This window comes from Sinocyclocheilus grahami, unplaced genomic scaffold (genome assembly GCF_001515645.1).
Source record: "Sinocyclocheilus grahami isolate Dianchi unplaced genomic scaffold, SAMN03320097.WGS_v1.1 scaffold1705.1, whole genome shotgun sequence".
Taxonomy (NCBI): Eukaryota; Metazoa; Chordata; class Actinopteri; order Cypriniformes; family Cyprinidae; genus Sinocyclocheilus; species Sinocyclocheilus grahami.
In genome coordinates, this window is record NW_015506884.1 from 94,044 (window position 1) to 113,853 (window position 19,810).

Sequence of the window (19,810 nt, forward strand, 5' to 3'; positions counted from 1 at the left end):
GATAGGATGTCCCAAAGCTTGCCTACTCTTCTACTAACACACTCAAAAGTATGTACTTTTTCTTCACCAAAAGAGTACATAATTTAGAGGTGTACTTTATAAGTAGACACATTGGGATGCAACATGGCTGTATAAAAACCAAGAGGCATTCAAGTCAGCATTTCATTGGTTGGATCTTACTGAAGAAATACGCCCTTGACTGAAGGGGCCAATTAAGATGTTTGAATCTAAACAAGATTCGGAACTGCACTGAACGAAGCATCTCATTAACAAACGCTTGAATGACTCGGTGCTTTTAGCGAATCAGTTGAGTGATTCACTGACTCACTCACACACAAAAAAAGACATTCGCTTGTCTCCACCTACTGGCATAACTGTGTAGCGTACAGAAACACTCAATGAAAGAACCGAAGAATCATGAATAGTTTGGATGAATTCAAATGATTTGAATCCTTCAGGTGAATCAAAATCTCCACCTCCGACTGCTGACTAAAGCTGTACATATATCCGTCGTGTCGCCCGCGTATTTGTACATATAAATTTGATTATTCTACCAAATAGATGGAAAAACATGTCAAGGTTATCCTCTCTACCAAATTATTCAATCTGTGTTTAATACATCGAGAAAGTAGACTAAATAATATCAGAAACATCGGGTTCAGATAAATTAGACAGTGATCAGTCTCGTGCGCCAACAGAGAACGGAGAAAACAACAACGACGCGCAAACAAGCAACACTGAGGATCCCGTGGACACTTCATTAGACAAGAAAAGAGAAACGTCAGACTCGAACGCTAATGTTAACACCTCTGAAAACAGCAAACCAGATTTAGCTTCCCCTAATGGGGAAGGAGAACAGCCAAAACCGAAGGCAGAGGCTGATTCATCCAACTCTGCTAGTCAGCATCCTGTAACAGTCATGAGCTCCAGTTCAGCCTCATCTGAACCTGCTCCAAAGATCATAGCAGGCCCTGCACAGATCAGATCCACCACACCAGTGCTCGTAGGAGCCAGGGTGGTGACGTCTAATGTTCGGGGAGCAGGGGCCACCAGTTTGGCACTGGTTCCTCAGCCTGGAAGGGTCTCTGTAAGCTCCGTGGCCATAAGCCAGCCCAGGGTCACCACACTGACCACGGCCAAAGGGGCAGTCGTGACATTGCCAAGGATTTCCACCCCATCACAAAGTGTACCAATGACACGCACACCCCTGACCATGCCACTGCAGCTGCCTGCCAACTTCCAGGTCCCACAAGGTGAGTTTTACGGGTGGATTCAGGATCCACTTTTTCATTTATTGGTCTGTTAGTGTATTCAAACTGTAATATTCTACTTAACAATCAAGCCTACTTATCAGTCTTGGCGATGTCTTACTCTCTCTCCCCTGCCTCTGAAGGAATGCTGTTAATCCGTAGTGACAGCAGCCAGTTGATGTTGGTCTCTCAGCAGGCTCTGGCCCAGGCACAGGCTCAAGGAATGCTGCCAAACCCAGCTAGTGCCAATGCCTCTGCTGTAGTTAGACCCCCATCCTCACAGGTGTGTTGTTTTGGTCACTTATTTTTAATGCTGGGAATATAAACAAAGATCCAGTGAGATAAATATGGTTTTCAGACTAGGGTCTTTGGATCACCAGGGGGACCAAATGGGGTCCGTGGACAATTTTTTTGTTTATGCATGAGCAGTTATGCCTTTTTCTTTTTCTGTTTTTCAGGTTTTATGTATGATTATCTTTCATTATGAAAAGTGTCATACAAATACTTTTGAATTAATTTCAAATGTAATACATTATAATTCACATTTTATATTTTGAATATTAGCATTTATCTTAAAATATTAATATTTTAATATTAATACAATTATATTTTAATTATAGATTATATTTTAATTTAATTGTGTCTACAAATACATATTTAATACAAAATAAAAAATTTTTAGATAACATTTAAATTTAATATGGTTGTATATAATATAGAAAATATATATAGAAGTATTGGAGCTTGTATAAAAAACTTTTTATCTCACAATTCAGACTGATTATTCATACTCGGAACTCCGAGAAATAATGTCAGAATTTGTGAGATATATTAACATTTAAATTGTGAGGGAAAAAGTCAGAATTGTGAGATATAAACTTGCAATTGAGAGAGAAAACTCAAAATTGCATGATGATAAGCAGCAATTACTTTTTTTTTTTTTTTTTTTTTTTTTTTAAATCACTAAGGAAAAATAAGTTCAATAGTAATGTTTATTCATTTAATTGTTTATTTATTCATACAATGCAGATACAAAACAATTGTGAGATGTAAAGTCATCTCTTTTTTTCTGAGAAAAAAAGTCACAACTGTGAAAAGTAAGCTCAAAATGAGAGGAAAAAAAAGTCAGACTGGCAAGATTCATAATTGACCTATCGGTAAGCCCCGCTCCCCTTAGTTACTGTTGCGGTCTCGGACAAACAAACGGAGCTGCTCACCCTTACAATGACAGCTGTCAGTGTGAAAACTTAGTTATATATATATATATATATATATATACAGTGGGGCAAAAAAGTATTTAGTCAGCCACCAATTGTGCAAGTTCTCCCACTTAAAAAGATGAGAGAGATATATATATATATATATGAGTTCCTCTCCCCGTGCAACTGATACTCGACTGCCATTGGCTCATCTGCGTTCGAGTGTAGGGGCTTACCGATAGGTCAATTGTGAGAGAAAAAGCCACTTTTTTTTTTTGGATCCTGTGGGAAAAAATGGGCTAATTATGTTGGAAAAACTTACAGTCTTTAATATCATACTTACTATTTGTCACAATATAAATGCATCTGCATATATGAAAACATGTAGCGGCCTTCTCTCACAAAGGCAGATAAACGTATTTGGCAGCTGTTGGGATTACAAAAAGCTTGAAAAGCCTTCATGCAAGATATCTTACAAGCATTTGATTTATTATGGAAATGCTCCATTTTATTTCAAATATCTCCTTTTTACAGGCAACTGTAACCACTACAACAAATAATCAGAGTTTCTCTCCCACCTTCCAGTGTGTCAGCTACTACCAATATTAAACTTAACCCCACTACAGGGACTGCCGTTCAGAAACCACCCACCGCTACAGGGACTGCTATTTTCACGCCATCATTTACAATAGGAGCTACCATTATTAAACCAGCCGGTGTTATAGGGACAGCCATCAGAAAGCCCAGCTCTACCACGGGGCCTGTTATCAAAGCCAGTCAAATGACTCCAAACAGCAGCACACCGGGGACCTTTAACCAGAGGACTAATTCTGTCACTGCAACTACCATAATTAATACCTCTGCTGTAAAGGTATTACTCACTTTGGCTGCATCAATTATTGATCCAAACAACAAAACAAAAAAATTATTCATACTCTGACTTCAGGGAAAGATGTTGACTGAAATGAATTTGTAGCTTTCCTTCAGTGATTTAAATAGAAATATAGGTCAGTCTGTGTTGCATTCATCTACCTAATCATGTCTATGTTTCATTTTCTCTGCAGTCTGTGGGCAAAGGTGCTCTCTCCACCCAGGGTAATGCCCCACGTATGGTGTCTCCTAATGTACCGACCAGATCCAGCACAAACACAACATCAACCCCAGTCACTTTTACAGCTGTAAGTTCGTGTTACAAGTTATGTGTGTAGGGTTACACTAATATTAACCCTGGAAAGCCTGACTTATGATATAAAAATCAGAAAAGAAGATTTTTTTTACAGAAACTTTAGACAAAATATATATTTTTTAAATCTCAAAACAAAACAAAAAATTATTTTTTGTTGTGTCATATATTGTACACCAGGCTTTTATGGCTCATATAGTATGATATATGAGAATATGGTGCTTGCTGATATTCATATGGCCAACAAGTAGGATGAAATTCTGATTGCTTGTAATGTAAATCCATGATATTTTTATAACAATATAGCAGACTCCTTGCAGAAAATGCATATAAATAACAGTTGTCACTCAATATCTCCCATTAATGTCTTTGTTAGATGATATTTAAATGCTTTAGTTTTAAGCATGGGGCAGAACATTTAATGCAGTGCAATACAATGGTGATTGAGAAAAGAACGAATAAAGGTTCATCAAAAGCCTGATGTAACTTATGTGATACTCACATGGCAAAAAATTGATGTACGGATAATCAAATAAACCTAAGTTGCTTCAGTCCAGTCAGTGTTCGTCTAGAAACATTACTTACAATATTCAAGTTATTCCTCCATTTACTTTATGAAAAGTAGGGATAAAATTTGGCCAATACGGAAAAGCAGATAATTATTTTATGTTATGTCCGATAAATGGCAGATATAAAAAATTTCCACTTTTTTTGTCTATAAATAATAAAAAAATAAATCACAAAAAATTAAATCAGTTGTTATAAATGCTTCAAGTGAATTAAGGCATCACAACTTGTATGTACAGTATGAAAAATGTAATATTATATATATTTTTTTAAGTTGTGTTTTTAAAGATTAATTGAACATTAGAATATCTAAAAGTACATTTTGATGTTTAAAATGAAATATCCAATGTCAGTCAATACCAATATTTTTAAATATTTTTAATATGTGCATCATAAAACTAATAATGTTTAATTTTCTTTATCATCACAGGAGACCTTGGAGAATGTGAAGAAATGTAAAAACATTCTGGTCACTCTTATGAAGCTAGCATCGAGTGGCACTCGCTCGGCCAACATGGCTCAGAATATCAGAGCTCTTGTCAAAGGCCTGCTGGTATGATGTCACTTGCTGCTTTCAAAATCAATATATCACAATACAGAAAGGGCTTTTGTTTTCTTCTCTACATGTAGGATGGGAAACTAGAGGCAGAAGAGTTTACTGAAAAAACTCTACATGGAGCTCAAATCCCCTCAACCATATCTAGTGCCTTTCCTGAAGGTGAATGCAGTTTCTTCACTTGAAAAACTCATTTAGATATTATCAGCAACTTCACCAAAGTCATATGGGTATATATGAGGGTACTGACCTCATTTTTGACCTGATTTTAAGATGAAATCTATTATCAGACCTTCATAGCTCATGTATGACATATAACCAGAGATGCTGATGTATTCATTCTTTCAGAGGAGCCTGCCAGCTGTCCGTCAGCTCACCCCAAACTCTCAGCTCTTCATTCAGCAGTGCGACCAACTCAAGTCCTCAGATTCAGCATCAACCAAGGCTGCAAACCAGAAGTCCACTGCTTCCGCCAGCTCCTCCCTCAAGCCCAACCAGCCAACCAGAACGGCTCAGCTGGTAAACCCGGCCCATTTTTAGTCCCAGGAATGTAATTCATCATGATGATTTCAGGGGGTTGCCTATATGAAACAACGGAAGAGTAATCTGATAATAAGGAAAACAAATGATCACTCAGTGTTCGTGTTTTCACCATGTGCATCGTTTTAATGTTAATCTGCTGGTATGATTTCTTTATCAATAGTTATAGTAGTGAACCATATGGTGTCTGGAATTCAGGTATGTGTGTTTGGGGATCCTGAATACACCGTTTTGATGTTTTATGTAATAGTAGAGTGTGTGTGTGTGTGTGTGTGTGTGTGTATGTGTGTATGTGTGAGAGTGAAACCTCTAATTTCACACTGCCTCCGTCCCAGCACACTGGTTCATTTTTATGACAGCCTCTCTTCACTTTGTCTTCATTTCCTGGTTAACTCACCACCGCCCACGGTGTACAGGCTAATTCACTTAAAACCACCAGTATCCCACAAGCCCAAGCAGAGCCAAATTAGTTTTACACTAGAGACAAAGATGCATGAGTCTTACCCCATTTCTTACCAGGAATGTCATGTTATCATATTCAAATAATTTCATGATTTGTTTTTCTGTAATCTAATATCACCATTTTATTGGACGTCTAGATGGATTTCCACTGAAATACAGAAGCTCATTTCCCATACACCTGAATAGACTTTAGAGGTTTTGATTACTTCAGAATCAGAAAGTGCTCTGAGGGTTTGCAGAAAGTGCTCCTGTCTAAAATGGTTTCTACAATGTCCTCGAGGTGGACTAAACCCAGCATACCTTCTATGAATATTTTCATATGCATAATTTTTGTATCTTTGCTGTATTTATTTAGGAATCCTGTCTTCTTATTGATTTTGTTTTTACTTTGTCAGGTGATCCAGTAACCTAAAGGAGTAATCGTCAAACAGTCATTAGCTCAGGCAGGCTTACCTGCACAGAACCAAACTCAACCTAAACAGATGCTCATTCAAACCAACACTCACCCAGCAGGTATAAGCTGTAGTATTACCATTCAAAAGTTTGAAGTCAGTACAATGTTTTTGAAATAAGTCCCTTATGCTCATCATGGCTGTGTTTATTTGATCAAAAATGCACTTAAAACAGTTCCAGGTCCCGTCTAAAGTTCCATTAGCGTCTGACAACTGAATATGCTAGAGGGGGGGTAAGAGCAGAGCAGATTTTTTTCTTGAAACCCTCTCAAGCAATTTGTGCTGTGATCCTTGGTGAGTCTTTGTCAATTCAAACTATCCTCCTCACCGTGAATTAGGATAATATAGGCACATTTCTTCTTCCAGGCAGAGTCATAACATCTGCAGTTAAGTGGAATGTCTTAATTATTGCCCTGATGGTGGAAATTGGAATTTTCAATGCTTAAGCTATTTTCTCACAACCATTTTTTTTATTTAAGTCATGGCTGGACATTTACATGTAACATTTGGGAATGGGAATATACTACATACTTTATTCATAAAAAATTCTAGGGGTGCTAATAATGGCCAACACGTATTGGTGGAAAAACATTTATTTCATAATGTGATTTCCCCCCCCCCACTTTCAATTGTTTTACCCCAATGAAAGGTTAGATTTATTTTTATTTTTTTTATAGAATTTATCATAGCCACCTTTGCTCATATTTACCAAGGGGTCATATAATTCTAATTATAATATATATATATGGATTACATGAACATCGTTTTGATTAAAGCTCAATACACTGAAAGATTAGATGATCTTTTATTGCTTTTGTGAGTCTTTCACCTCCAAGTGTCCCAATTCATTTTGAGCTGATAAAAATATCTGTATTTTTATTCTGTCCCCACAGGTACTGTTGTGCGGCAGTCCAACCTTCAGGCATTTAAAACACACTTTTTCCAGCCGCCCCTTCCAGTGCATGCACACGGCTTCAAGGACAGCACCTCGGGCTCTTTCCGGTAATAGCTCTGACTTGCGGACATTCCCTGCTGCACAGCGGGTGAATGTGCTTATTGGTTCTTTATAGGATGAATGTGAATAGAAGGCAGTCAATGTCGCTATAGATTAAGATTTCTAGATGAGCTATACCATTAGCATATTCATTTTTAGACAAAAATTGAAATCTTATCCTTCTGTGTTCTTGACGGACTTTAATTTAGAGATGACGATGACATTAATGATGTGGCCTCCATGGCCGGCGTGAACCTGAGTGTGGAGAACGCTCGTATTTTGGCCTCTGGCTCCGAGCTTGTGGGATCAGTGATCCGCTCCTGTCAAGAGGAGCCCTTTTTATTCCCATCAGCCCTTCAGTCACGATTGCTGCAGATCGGTAACTTCACCCAACTCATTTAAAGGGGTCCTATTATGCTTTTTCACTTTTTTAATTTTAGTCAGTGTGTAGTGTGTATGTTTGGGCATAAAAAAAGATCTAGAAAGTTACAAATCTCAAAGTCCACTCCAAAGGGAGATACTTAGTTTTTTTTACAGCGTTTGGTTTCCGGGCTTGATGATATCACAAAGCGGCTCATTAGAATATCATTACAAATAATTCCCGCCTACAGAAATTCGAATGGTTGGAGGGTGGGGGCAAGGTCGTGGTTAGAACGCTTGGTTGAGTGAGCGCATGAGACGAGACGACGAAGAAGAAGAGCTGCTGCAGAGTTACTGCATCAGAGAAAACCAAGAAGAAGAGCTGCTGTGCTGTAGCCTCAAATTTTTGTGTCGGAAAAAGGGGGCGTGGCAGTACTGAAACACCGTCTAAGCTGTTCGCCAATCACAACGCACTGGGACAGCTAACCAATCACATCCCATTTAGTTTTTCGGAAGGCGGACCTTCATCAAAGCCGGAACTAATCGAGCCGTTTGTGGCAGGCTGGGGAGAAAGGTATTTTAATCATGTAAATTATGTGAAAAATAATGCATTTTTCGAACCACCAAGCATGAGAGCATGTTCTAGTACACCCCCCAAAACGAAATCAAGACTTTGTAAAAGAGCATAACAGGACCCCTTTAATTACTTTCTCCAATTACACATATGTGTTGTCACAATATATTTTTCATTATTATTTATTTATTATAGGGTTAGGGTATATAAATTAAGAATAACAAAATTAATTTGCTCTTGGCCGTTATGACAATCAGAGTCTTGCTGACTTTGAGTTGAGCATGAGATTAATAATAATAAACAATTAGGCATTTTTCAGGTACATAATACAGTGTCTCCTTCAATTGTAATTTCTTTGTAAATACACATTAGGTCGCATCAAATAGTAATTACTAGCTTATATATCAAATATGATATTGCCACTGACCCTAAACCTGTTTGTTGTTGTGTTTTGGCTGGTTTTAGAGGGGTTTTCAATATTTTTCAGCTGGTCAGCCTTGGGGAAAAGCTTGTCGACCAGCTAAACCAACTGAGCACCTGCTTGTCCAATCTGACAGAGTAGCTGAAGCCCATCTTAAATCAGCTAAGACTAGCTTAAACCCGCGAAAACAACAAACCAGCTGTTTGCAAAAAGCAAAAAACAGAACTTTGAAAGTAAAACAAACGCCATGCAGCGCACTTCCAATTTGGAGGAAAGAGTGTCTAAAGGTGAGAAAATGTTACACAAAGTCTTCTCATGTACCGTAATTAGTTACTTTTTAATTAGTAACTCAATATTGCAAAATGTTTTAAAACTAACATTTCTGAACGCTGTATTCCTCCATGTTTCACTGTCCTCAGCTATAGCATTAACTGCTTTTTTTGTACATCAGTGTATCTTTACTCAAAGTGATATTGCATTTCCCTCCATCCTGTCTGTGTGTTTTTTGGGGGGGCATATGTTGCGCTGTGTTGTGACACACGAGTGCAGTCTCTGTCTTTGATCAGTGGTATCTCTGATGAGCCTGTTCTGCTTAATCAGTATGCTAATGACTGCCGGGCTGCGCAAAGTTGCCAGAGTGGCAGGAATCCACTCTGCTGCACTGATCAAAAAAGCGTCGGAACAAGCGAGAGAAAGGACAACAGAGACGGAGGGAGGGAGAGAGGGAGATAGCCAGGAGGTAGGGGGAGTCGTGTGGAGGAGGAGGAGACGAAAAGAGAGAATGTGGAAATGAAAGAGACAGACTTAGCCTCGCAGGAACTCAGTCCGCATCAGCAGAAAGGGCAAAAATGAGATGGAATTGGAGTGTTTGCAGATGTCTGTCTACTCGGCAAGCGTAACAGACCAACAGGAACAAAGCATGTCTGACATTATGGAAATGTGAATACAATATAAACAGCAGAGGAAAACGACAATTCCAGCTCGATGAAGACATTTGCCTTTAATTCTACATCTCCATTTCTGTCAGGCAGTAAATAGGTCTGTACAAATGCTGAATTAGAGGAGGATTCATGTGATTCCTGAAGAACTCCCTGTGATAATCAGGCATACATGCAATCTGTGCCCACAGAACTTCAATGTGCCATTCATGTTGCACATCTGACATGTTAATACATTTAAGCTAATTTGATTACGCGTTCAGCTACAAATAAGAGTGAATTATCTCAACTCCATTTAACATTTTACCACAGCACATTTTCCCCCCTAAAAAAATTGCGATTCTCCCAAAAATTAGGTTCTGTTGGCATTTCTCATATTGAATGAGAATATTTTAGATACAGTCCTGAATTCTATAAATGATTCCATTTGGATTTGTGAAAATTCTTATTCACCGGTTCATCTTTATACTTTCTATGTGATTCTGGATTGATCCACAAGAGTTCCGAATTTTAAATTATTAATAAAACTTGTCATTGATAACATTCAGATTAAGTCAGTCAGTAGAATGAGTGCTTCTAACATGTTAGAACTACAACTTAGACGTGTGATTGTGTGTGCATAGGTGGATCTTTGAGTATCACAGAGGTCTATCCTCCTGATGTTCTTGAATTGCTCTCTCTGGTGACACAAGAGAGGCTTCGAGACCTGCTAGAGAAGATAACCATTGTGGCACAACATCCACAGATCTCTTATAAGGTAAACCTACCAAAAAAAAAACACAGTAGACAAAGTAATTGAGAAAGTAAAAAAACTTTCATAATTTCTTATTAAAGCTTGTTTCTTAATAAAAATGTTGACCCACTTAGTATAAAGTGTTTTAAACTACTGTGTACTCAGATTTCAATTAATATTTGATACCGTGCACTTATTGAAAATAATTATTTAAAAATTCCTTCCTGTAAATATAACGTTAATTATTTTTTGTAGTTCCATCTGTAATTACCCTATTAACCATACCTCTATGACTTAAATCTACTCATACTACCAAACCTGTCTCTAACCTTAACCGTATCCCACCTGAATAGCAGCAAAAGTCTTTTGCAATTCAACATGAACACAATAGGTACACTGTACCTAAAAAAATTTAATTTTTGACATAAGTACATAGTAGTTAAAGATACCTAATGTAAAGTGGGACCAAAAATTTGGGTTCAGAAAAGATGCCATGAAATCAGAATTGATCCTTATCATGCAGCATTGATCAGTACACTTTGATATCATATCAGTTTTCCCAGAACAACTAGAGAGTTAGATGCTGTAAAAAAAAAAAAAAAAAAGCCAAGTATTACCTATTTTGATGATGTAGAGTTCAAAATTTTCAATAAAAACTTTCCATAATGAACGGTTGTTGTTTTTTTCCCCCCAGAAAATAAGAATTTAAAGTTACATATTTGTCAGCTTTAATGTACATAGCAAAATAACAAAAGTAGTCAAATTTTTCATAAGTATATTCAAAATGTATCATTTAAATTTTCATACATGTGAAAATTGTCTGAGAATTTAACAAATAGTTCTAACCTGTCTCAGAGGAAGATAGGAATCATGTTTTTGTGGGGGGGGGGGGGTTGATTAAGGGATAATAAAAGACTTCATCTTAGAAATGGTTGCGGAAAGAAAAAATGCTACGAAATGCACAAAGTGTGACATGCTATTTTTGGAATCAGCACGACAAAATGGTCAAAAAATCTATGTTATGGCTGGGTCTTAATATGCATGCTTCCCTGTTATGTAATAGACAAAGAACAGTATGTAAAATGATGACCTACCTCCACAGAGATTCTGAAGTCCACATCAAATGGACACTTAACTATCCCATGAGGTCATGGGAGAGGAATTGTGAATGACATTGAAGCGACACAATTGATAACACAAGTCACATGACAGTAACAACATGACAATGTTGTGCATCCAGATAAAATTCATATAACACACATTCATACTATATAGAACAAACTTTAACGGTTGCAAAGTACTTATTCAAAAGAAGTACCAACTCGGAGAATGTATGTGATTTTGGATGCAGTTATTGTTTTAGGCAACTATTGTTTTTCCTGCAATTACACTGCAATATGGATGCAAAATGGGTAGTTTCATGTTGACTTGTATAAACCGATGTGAACAACAGTTTCAAATTTTGTGTCTTGTTGGATGCTAATGTTTTCTGTGGTGTGTGTTTCTTGTGGTGAGGATGATTGGCGCTACAGTCAGACCAATGATATTCACTGTCAGCAGAAGTTCCTGGAGCAACTGGAAAGACTGGAGAAACAGGAGGGAGGAAGAGGAGTGAGAAGCACTGCTCCGCATTGCCTGGGTAATTAGCAGACACAACAAAAGAGGGAAAAAACACCAGGAATCAGTCTCCATTTAAAATGTACTGTTTTTTCCCCCTCTATTTGCGTGTAGAGTCACAGAGTAACAGCATCTGAAACAGCGAGCCAAAGAGGTAGAAGGGATTTCTGTGTGTTGGTGTTAATAAAAATACATGCATCCTTCCTCCACAACCTGTTTTTCATTCCTTCTGCTCCTTTGTATAGCAATGAGGATGATCAATACTCTTCATAAAGTCCCTTTTGTGCCCCACATAGACAAATCCACACACATACATACACATACCCTGGAGACAAGGCTCTCTAATTGGGGGCTCATTTTAATTGAGTCTAATATTGGGTCTGGAATTGAAGCCTGCGGCTAAACAGAGAACAGAATGTAATGAAAGCCCTCTGGATGAGTTGTGTGTCTGTTTACAAGGTCTAGTCGTGTGTTAGAGAGCACGTAACATGTTTGTGTGTTTTTGCACAGGCCTCCGACTTGGGTTCTTTGTCATAGTCTATCGGTAAAATCAATAGTACTAAAATTAAAAATTCATCACCAATAACAGCTTTCCGTTTTTGTTTTTACAAACATTCCACGTGGATTTGGGTGAGCCAGTGGGAATATTGATTTTATTTTTGAGTGCCTGTCAAATAGGGCAGCACGATATATCGTTTCAGCATCGATATTGCGATGTGCGCATTCGTGATAGTCTGATTGCAGGATGTGCGATATTTAGTATACTGATCGTTATATTTATACTGATCGTTTTCTTTGCTCACACAGACACCGTGTCTACACCGGACGTGACGGCTGTACAGAGATACCCATTTTTAAATGAATTTAGTAGCAGAACTACTGCACGCGATTTTCAGTGCTGGAAATCCATTTATCCTTTGTTGAAACTTCTGGGTCATCGTGGCGAGTGGAGGTCACGGTTGCTTAGCAAAGCTTTCCATGCGTTTTTAGGCATGCCATGTGAACGGCCCCAAAGTTTTTCTACACTGGACTCGACAAAGCGACATTTGCAAATTATTTGAACTTTGTGTCAGTACGTCATAAGTAGAACGAGGCATCAGTTTTCTGTCGGGTTTTTGTTGTGTCGCGCTGCATCCAATGTAGACAGCATCACTGATTATAATGGGTTCTATTGTAGTATACAGTCTATGGTCACACCGTGCTGCTCACGTCTGATGTAGACACGTTGAGTCAATCAAAGAGATTGGGAACAAGGGAAAGGGAACACTGAATTCTGTTCACGTCCGGGTCTATTTGTGCCTGAAATGTCACATATGCGTGAAATGATGTCAAAATGTATGTCTCTGCAAGTATCCTTGTAAACACAGTTGATTATGGCTTAGGTGAAGGTAAACAACTGAGAAAGAAAATGGATGTGTAACTGTATATTGGTTCACAGCAGTTTAATGTTCCTGCTTTCTGTCATGAATGTTAATCAAACAACAAAACATAGAGAACACATAGAGAAAAACACTTTAAGCTTTAACACAGATTTATTAGATTTAATTTATACAGTGAAGACTATGCATTGTTATTTTACATTTGATTATTCAATTTCTGTACCTGAATACTGTTAGACTTACCTGAAAAATATAAAGCACTGTTTAGTTCATTTGTATCTTTATTTTATTATATTTATCTATGCTTGTAATTTGTTTATTTTCTATGCTGATGATTTTCTTTTTCATATCGTAATATATAGCAGAAAAACAAAATATCGCAATATGAGTTTTTTCCAATAGCGTGCAGCCCTACTGTCAAACGCACATTCTCTCTTTTTTGCCCTTGTTTAGATGCAGCAGTTGGAGTTGGCACAGATGGAGCACAGAGATGCAAATTTGGCAGCGCTGGCAGCCTCGGGGCCACGTAAGAGGAAACCTCTGGAGGCTCCCGGCTCAGGGGCCAACCAGGTACCTGCACATGTCCATACAGTCGCCTCTGCTGTGAGTTATCCTGTGTACGGTCTTAATACTTCATTCTGTGCAGATGTGCAGGAAATGTTTACATGTGTGTTCAAAATCAATCACATATATAAACAATCTGGAGTACAGAGCATTTGGTCATTTTTAAATTTCTGGCTGTGTTTAGACAAGCTGTTTTGGTTTTTATTAAGTACATGTGTAAGTCTTCTTGTGTGGCTGTATGAAATTACACATTTGCTCTTATGTCACTTAAATATTAGTAAACTCCTTTAGAAAGGGAATTGGTATATTGTGATTCATTTCATGATTGAGTTTTAAGGCCACCACTAACTGTCAACCAAGCTTATCAATCTCTTTGATTGACTTTTTTCATGCTATAAAATCAGTTTTTTTAACCCTGCTGTTCAAAGATTTTGGGTTGGTAAGATTGTTTTTGAAAGAAATTAGTACTTTTATTCAGCAAAGATGACAGTAAAGACATTTATGCTGTTCTTTTGTAATTTGCTCATCAGAAATTCCTGAAAGAAAATGTATCGTTTCCACAAAAATATTAATCAGCACAACTGTTTTCAACATTGGTAATATTAAGAAATGTTATTATTAAATGTTCCAAATGAGCATATTAGAATGATTTCTGAAGGATCATGTGACACTGAAGCCTGGAGTATTGATGCGAAAAATTCAGCTTTGCCATCACAGGAATAAATTATATTTTAAAATATATTTCAATAGAAAACGGTTATTTTAAATTTTAGTTATATTTTTGATCAAATAAATGCAGTATTGGTGAGTGTAAAGGACTTCTTGCAAAAACATTTTTAAAAATCTTACCGACCCCGAACGTTTGATGGTAATGTATTGTTTATGCCTAAAGGGAAGGAAATAACTCTATATGTAATATACCGTGTCTTATTGTTAGTGATTTTATAAAATACATGAGAAAAAAGGACAAGGAAAGACTGAACAAAAGACCAGAGGATTTTATCTTAGTCTAGTTTAATTAGTTTTTACATTTGTGAATTATTTTTCCTTTAGGCAGTGAGGAATGCTAATAAGTGAAAAGATGGTTTTGAGTTTTTGTGCTTAAATTACACAGGCCTTTTAGAAAAGAAAAAAAAAACGCCTCTGCCTAGGGGAGTTTAGTGTTTGCCTCGTTTGAGGTTGCATCTCTGTAGTAGAATAAGCATCTCTATAAAGACCCAGTGCAGTTGGCAGGAAAAGAACAGAGGTTGAAAGTAGGGCACCGATCTGATACTCAGTATCGGTATCGGCTCCAATATTGCAATTTTCTGCCGGATCGGGGTATCAGTCAGAGAAACTGATCCGAATCCGATATTGTGCGTATACTATTCTGTGTTTGTTAAGCCCCACGAAAGGAACAAAAACATTATAAAGCACCATAAAGTTTTTGTGCACTATATTCCAAGTCTTCTGAAACCGTTCCATAGTTTAATATGAGGCACAGATGAATATTAAAGTCATTAAATTCAAGTTTGCATAAACTCTTCTCTCTGCTGCAGCGTCCTGTCATCCTCCATTCAGTGTTCAAACTGCAAGTCGCGTTCGGTTACATCAAAACGATGAACTCTCTAAGACATTGGTCTCAAACTCAATTCCTAGAGGGCCACAGCTCTGCAGAGTTTAGCTCCAACCAGCTCCAAATCACACCTGCTTGGAAGTTTCTAGTGATCCTGAAGACCTTGATTAGCTGGATCAGGTGTGTTTGATTAGGGTTGGAGCGAAACTGTGCAGAGCTGTGGCCCTCCAGGAATTGAGTTTGAGACCAATGCTCTAAGATGATTGAATATTCAAGATCAGTGTTTTGCATAAAAGGACTTTATCTTGCTGGAGTTTAGTGCTGTTTCTAAATCATGTTTCTTTCTACACATCCATATCTCTTCCCTTTGTGCTTTGAACTTTTCTATGCGGAGCACTAGCTGTGCCTGTGCACTGTGACTCCATGTTGCTTCAAGCGCATCATTCTGCACACGGGATGCGCATAAAGCGCTTTGTGCCGCTCTGTATTGGAGCCATTTGATTTATAATACTTTTGCACAATGAAAGATTATTAATAACCTTTCTTGTTCTGTCCTATATGTTGCTGCCTCATTACTATGTTATACACTTAAAAGAAATGTATTTTAATTTTATAGTATATATTTATATATAAATATATTTACTTGTTTTTCATGAATGTATTTTACAACAATACAAAGAGCAATGTGTAACATTTTACCAGGTTCAGTCCTACACTTATTCACTTTTATTTATTACCCAATGTTTAGATTTTATAAAATTGTTACTCGTGATTTTTCTAGAATAAGTTTTGCTGCTGAATTATCCACTAACGGAGTTTATAATAGTGTTTTTGTCATTGATTATGATTATATTTTTCATTTGTTATTTTTTTTATAATAAAGTTGTCCATATTTAGTAGACTGTTTTTAACACAAAACAGTGATGATCAGGTCAACACACAGAGGTGACAAAAAAAAACTATTGTATCGGTATCGACCGATACTCAGAATTTTTGGTATTGGATCTGTTCAGAAAAAATGGTATCGTGCATCCCTAGTTAAAAGACGCCAATCTTGTGTTTTCAGAGTTAGATGATCTGCAGCAGCATTTATTTGTTAAGTGTCCATATTTAAATGTCTAAATCTTTCTCTTTATTATTCTCTATTTCTTGTTCCAGAGTTTATTCTGATTAACTGAATGATTTCCCAAAATGATAATTAATTATTTTTAGCTCCCCTTGGAAAGTTGGAAGTTAATATATTTTAAAATTGATTATAATTTTTATTTATTTTTTTACTAAATTATAACTTCATTATAAATGTGTAATTACAAATATGTTTAAATACATGTCTCAATATAAATGACATTTGAGAATATTTTAGTTTATCATAAATGTTTGTCAGTGTATTTGGCAGGACGCTAGTGGTATAATCATAAGTAATTATGAAATAACACATGAAGATGTACTTAAGTGGGTCAGAAAAGCATTCTAAAGTTTTTATTTAATAACTTTTATTAATTAAATTAAATTATAATATTTTTTCATTTAATTGCAACATGTATAAGTAGACTAAAATAACATCAGTATAAGTATACTAAAGTGTACTTCTTTTTCACTATGACTGTGTGATGATAGCAAGCAAGTGCTATTGTTTTATCATTACTTATTTCTAAACTGATTTCATATGAGAAAAAAACATTTAGGTCCATGTGGCTCAAAAAAATTTATTCTTTGCGTCCAGGGACGGACTGGGAGTAAAAAAAATGGATTTTCTCCCAAATAGGCCCACCACAACTACAAACAGTCGCTACTATCTCACAATATTACAGCAATCCTATGGCATTTATGGCAAATAACATCACAAAACCTATGGTGACCCTGCTGACAAAAACAATAGAAACCATCACAGAAATCTGAATGATTTCCACTACAAATACCATAACAAACATTACAAACCATCCATTTTTAACCATTAAAACCATTACATAATGGTTTCCTGTAGTGTGTTTTGGGACATATTACATTAGGATTTAGTGGCTTTAACAAAAGCCATGAATAGAAGGCGAACAATTACCAGTAGAGACCAACAGGTGCCATTACAGTTTCCATTAAAACCAATAACATTTTCATTACAACCAGTAAAACCATAACAAATTATGTGATGCTTTAAATATATCCCATATTTATCCCAACAGAGGATTAAAATAAATTTATTATTGTATGAACTAAAATACTTGAAATCTACATAAAAAGAGCAGAATGCAAAATTTATATGACAATGATAAACATAAACCTAGAATCTAAAAACCTGAAACAACGGAATTCTTTAATTTGAGTATTCATATGTCTCTCTCTCTGTGTGTGTCATGTTAATCAGGCTAATCATATTATAGGCTACTTCATTTACTCTATTTTCTAACTCAATAGCTCTTAAATGTAACCCGTTGTAGAATCGCTGCTGTCTCTTTATGAATGAATGGAATATTCATGCCAGACATTGCGGAGTGATAAATAGCAGTGGACGCTCGGACCTGGGATTTTACTATAGTGCTATAGGCTACATGCTGTGTATAGTGAGAGAGGCGGGCAAAGGTAACCTGATGTAACTGTTCACTTTTTTTCCCTTTTAGCTTCTCCCAACCGCCTTTATCTTCAAGTCTTTTGCTTACCATCACGAGCCCACTCTCCTTCACGTCAGTTTCGGTTTCTTATAAGCAAAAATAGAGCACCGAGTCACTTTGAGAGATCTGACCTTCTGCATGGAGCAAGACCCCACATTCAGACACACTCTCATGCTTTATAGAGAGTTTCTAGGCTAGATAACCACACAAACGCACAACTTTTTAGGTATGTGCTATGTTTGGATAAGTTAGATTACATAATACTTCACCGTTGTTCAAAATGAATTTTTTTTGTTATATTATATTTCTGTGTTCCTGTCCTTGTTTTGATTATTGAATAAACTGTTCATACATATTGACTAGTAGGGAAGCACAAAGGAATAAATTAAACACTATTAGCAGCAACACACTGTATGGATCTTTTATGTTTGAACTGCACAGTTGTCTATGTTGTCCAGCTTCCCAATATTTTAATTTTTACTCCTTATAAATGACTTTTTTTGTTGAAACAATCATGCTGAACTATTTTTGCACTCGCTGTTTGGAGATTGTACAGCGGTCTGTGTATAAGCTCCGGGGCAGTGGATGCCCTGAACAAAACACCACTAACCAATCACACAAATACAGCCTTAGGCGACAAAATCCACCAATCACAGCTGGCCGAGAGAACAATACTGACCAATCAAAGCAGGATATTTCCTCAGAGCCCAAATGAAGTGAATTCGGTTTGAGACTGACCAACCAATCAGTACATGATGCAAGAACTAGAGCGGACCAGTAGAAAAGTACAAACAGCCAGAGGGTTTGACGCTGAAAGAAACGGGACAGTAGATACCCTCAAGGACTCTTGTGCAACAAGATCAAGATAACAAGGGCCAAAATCAACAGATCAGGGGCAGGATGTCTCATGATTCACTGCTGCCCGATCATCACTCTTAAACCAAGATTAAATAAAGGGTAACCCACAATGTCATAATTCCAGAGTTGACCTCTGATCATTAGCATTGCCAGTCTTCCTCAACTGTCATGCATGCCTTTGCATTTGTAAGGTGAATGGAAGTTCTCTAACAGAGCCGCTTGATTGTATGCCTCGCCTAAGCCTCAGAAACTTAAATACTCTGTGTGCTTGCCTGCGGTACAGGATTCTGAAATATTCCATTACCTCTGAATAATCATGAATGAGAAGCTGGGAGCCAAATATTGATATGCCTGCAGCATTCACAGTCCCCTCGGAGAGTGTGAACGCATGCTATTCAGAGGTGCACAGCCTCACATGCCAATACAGGCTTAGGAAAGTCAGTGAATGAAGCAAAGAGCGATTTTTAAGCACAGAATGTGCATTTTTGCTAATCAAAGACAGGTTTTATACATTACATGAAACACTTTTTATGAAAGATTCATCTCAGTGACAATCCGTTTACCAAAAAGATTCATTTGGATTCGTTCACTCAGTTGTTTAGTTTACATTGTTACACCTGTAGGTGAGGACAAGTGATTTTCTTTTTGAGTATTAGAATGAGTCCCTAGCATTTTGCTGCTGTAGTTTAACATCACACTAACATCGAACTATAGAAATCAATTGTGCGTCCAGTCACAATTCAGTTAAGAATTGAGCCTCTCGTGTTCTAAATTGGATGCTTAATTTAACTAATATATCAAAGTATGATTACATGCGGTTAAGCTACAGTAAGTTTTATAGGCAGCTACAATATTCATCTGGCCAAGTATACATGACACTATTGCTGAAACTCAAACTCAGTTTGATCAAGGTTGGAGCTAAACTCTGCAGGAAAGTGAACCTAAAGGGCCAGAGTTTTCACTTGTAAATATGACATTTCTTGGTTCAGAATCGTAATTACAATA

General features: G+C 37.0%; 1 pseudogene; it reads left to right on the top strand.

Moving 5' to 3' along the window:
• Positions 1-640: 640 nt before the first annotated feature.
• LOC107572139 (transcription initiation factor TFIID subunit 4-like) lies at positions 641-18,155 on the top strand (annotated as a pseudogene).
• The last annotated feature ends 1,655 nt before the right edge of the window (positions 18,156-19,810 follow it).